At 36.6% G+C, this 3,562-nt stretch overlaps 1 long non-coding RNA gene across 1 annotated transcript in view; it reads right to left on the bottom strand.

Annotated features, from left to right (window-relative positions):
* Positions 1-3,341, bottom strand: part of LOC107714938 (uncharacterized) — a 6,114-nt gene extending 2,773 nt beyond the window's left edge. Inside the window, exons 1-2 of the long non-coding RNA XR_001637041.1 lie at positions 3,187-3,341; positions 1,292-1,371 (exon numbers count right to left, since the gene is read on the bottom strand). This is a non-coding gene — a long non-coding RNA (uncharacterized LOC107714938). The remainder of the gene's footprint in view (positions 1-1,291; positions 1,372-3,186) is intronic.
* Positions 3,342-3,562: the final 221 nt, after the last annotated feature.

Raw genomic sequence — 3,562 nt, 5'->3', positions numbered from 1 at the left:
ATTAATGCTTAGACAATTTACACTGCACACATCTGCGGTGCAGTGCGGCTCTGATACGGCCACTGAAGCCGATTACGGCCACTCTAGTCAATGTTTGTGTTTATTCCAGCCGCGCCACGCACGTTTCTGAAGCGGCTCTCTGTGCTGCTTCTGTAAAGATACACGCTTAAGCCTCCTTTGAATAAATATAGCCAAAATCCGTTAAAATCGGTAAGTGTTGTAATGTATTTTAGCTGTGTGTAACTAATGAAAGAGTCTCCTCAGACTCATCTCGCTCTTCTTTGATGAATGGGTCATGTTGGGCAATGGTATTGATTGTCATTAAAGTGCCATTATAGAGTCATTATATTCACTAGCGCTCTTTTGTTTTCTCATAAACTAGATTTCTAGCTGCAAGATACTGCCAGTTATTTTATAGTTTCATGATTTTTTAATTTCCCCAAGAAGCTAATGAAGTTTAATGGGAGCCTGTATTGTAATGATTTGAAATTGAGTGGTGAAGATACTTTTTGTCTTTATTTTATTCACTTCTAGATGCCTGTTGTTACGGTGTTTCTAGCTGTTGGTTTACATTAGAATTGCATTAACAATCTATTTGTTTTCCAACAGACAGTAGTGTAACATGACATCACTGTTTTTGTTGTCACATTTTATTGCATTAAAGTCAAATTACTTATCATTGTCATAAGCTGCAGTGGAAAGTCTGAATCAATCTACTGAATCAGTATGTTCACACATGAACTGATTCAACTGGCATTTTAATTTTTTTAATGCTGAAATGTTATGCATTTATATGATTTCTAAATGTGTAGTTTTTCTAGTTTAAGGTTGTAGTTGGTGTAAACATACACTAGGGTTAAAAAGTTTGGGGTCGGTAAGCATAAGTCTCTTCTGCTCACCAAGGCTGCATTTATTTGATCAAAAATACAGTAAAAACAGTAATATTGAGAAATATTATTAGATTTTAAAATAACACTTTTTATTTGATTATATTTTAAAATGTAACATATGTATGATGCAAAGCTGAATTTTCTGCATTATTACTATAGTCAGTGTTACATGATCCTTCAGAAATCATTCTAATATGCTGATTTGCTACTGATGTAACTTAATATTCAATATTTTTTGTGGAAACCGTGATATTTTATTTCCAGGATTCTTTGATGAATAGAAAGCTCTAAAGAACAGCATTTATTTAAAATAGAATATTTTGAACATTATAAATTTCTTGCTGAATACTGAATATGTTCAATAGTGCGGTAGTAAATATGTTCAAGTTTAATGCTGTCACCTTATTTGGAGATGTTTAGTTGAGAATGTTCATTCACGTCCGTTCGTTCATATTTCACACTTCAGTCCATCCAGTCAAAACTGTAAAACAGAAATTCAGTGTAAAAAGGCAAAAAAATTCAGCGAATCAATTCATGCCCAAACAAAGTGATTCACTAGACTCAATTGGACTTCACTGAACCCCAAGGGAAAATTTCATGCATAAACAGCAGCATGATTGTGAAGCGCTCAGTCCTCAACTGCACAAACACTCGGCGCAGAGACAGTCATTAATCGTGACTGGGGAAGCAGCCCAGACTGCTGTGAGGACAGTCAGCGCAGGAGGAAGATGAGGAGGTGTTGTACAGTCTGATGACAGCAGGCAGAACAGATTCCCAGTAGCACTTGGTAGAACACCTTGGTGAAATAAGCCAGTGGCTTGACATCATTTGACATCACTGCAAATCTTCAGTGCCTGCTGGGAGCTAGATATCCCAAACCTGGCAAAACATCATATGTATGCACTTAGAAATGTTCCAAATTTGGCTGCGGTATTGAAAAACCTCCACATTCTTCATTCTTCAACTTCCGTGTCGTTAGGTACGGTGGGAACATTTGAATAAAGAATTGCAAAGGCATAAAGCTTCATGAAATGTGCTTCACACTCTTATATAATGACTCATTGCAACCTCATTTTTCACTGTATAGAGTTCATGAGGTTCTGCAGAGCGAAAAAGTTTATGATGTAACATTGTTGGTTTATGGGTTCTTTATAGGTGTATTTTTGCGCCTTTGGAGCCCCCTACAGTTAAGTATTATAATATATATTATTAGGTATATAAGTATTATAGCTGTACACATGGGCTGCATCCAAAATCACATACGACGTCCAAAAGGGGTCTTAGTCAGACGTTCAGATATTGAACCAGTTTTGCACGTCCAGAAGACTTCCAAAAGTGGTTCTGAACTAACGGACGTTATACAGACATGATCTGAACGTCTCTCTGACGTCACATGTTTGCTGGGTAGCCTACCATATAGAATATGAGCGGAGTATATATATATGTCCAAATTCAGGATGACCTACAATTTCAGCCATTAAGGGTGTTTACATGACAGTGATGTTCTAAAAACGGAAAAGTTTTTCCTTTGCGTTTTTGAAAAGCTTTACATACAGACAACATTGGTAAAACAATCCCTGTTCACATGAAAATGACTAAAAATGCTGTATTATGCATGCCAAACCAGTAGGTGGCGATGTCACTTTGTAAAGAAACACTAGGTGCATGCGCACATACTTATTGACTGAACACCGTTCAGTTCAGTCACCCTTTTCACAAATTCACGTTTTAGTAGCCTAGTTAGCACCCCAAAACGCCATTGTTGTGTGAATGAATGGTGAAAACACAAAGTTTTCCGTTTTTAGGTATCGTGTAAACACCCCCTAAATTTTGCTTTGCTTGTTTTATGCAGAGCAGTAAGGCCAATTAAGACTATTTTCTACAACTCTTCTTTTTTGTGTCATTAAAATGTCTACAAATTTATTACATTTATGGGTTAACATAGATCGCCCCCTAGCAGCGAACCACTGTAATTTCAAAATGTTTCGAAACAGTTATGACATAAAGCTATGTTCACAGAAATTATGTGACTATGCCAGTTTGACACACACTCTGAATGTCTAGTTCGAAACAAATGATTCGCAAAAGTTTCAAAGCTTCATGAAGCAATGTTAAAAAGTGCCTATCACTACTTTTTAACAGTCGTCAAGTAACTTATTCAAAAGAATTCTTACTCCGAGTGTGATTTCTGATGTACTTTCGTCAGCATGGGAAAGAAACCAAAGCCATTTGCCTTATTAGAAATCAGAATCAGAATGAAACTGATATTTAAGGGTAAAAACAAAAAAACACATACCGCTGCTTTAAAGAACTGGTTGATGATGCTTTCTCGAAGACTACAGCATAAAAAGTTTTTTTGTGGAACTCGGACTTTAAATTTGTTTCAGTTCGTTCTTCCACGTTTCCAGGTTTGGGGGCGGATAAGGCGAGCGACTCTTCTCAATTATACAATTATAGATTGCTATCCCGATTGTGTCTCGGAGATTTCTGATGTAATAAATCACAGCCATTGGCTGCCTCTTCTCACTTTAATTACAGATTAAGGGTAATTGAAATCCACCATCCATCATGAAAATTAGTTGCGGACTTGCCGACCCCTTGCTGCCAGCTGACACAAGATAACTATTTAAATCATTAACAGATGATCATTTATCTTACTAGATTGTTGTTAA

This window comes from Sinocyclocheilus rhinocerous, unplaced genomic scaffold (genome assembly GCF_001515625.1).
Source record: "Sinocyclocheilus rhinocerous isolate Xijiao unplaced genomic scaffold, SAMN03320098_v1.1 scaffold28, whole genome shotgun sequence".
In the NCBI taxonomy this organism is placed as follows: Eukaryota; Metazoa; Chordata; class Actinopteri; order Cypriniformes; family Cyprinidae; genus Sinocyclocheilus; species Sinocyclocheilus rhinocerous.
This window is presented reverse-complemented; position numbering and strand designations above follow the sequence as displayed.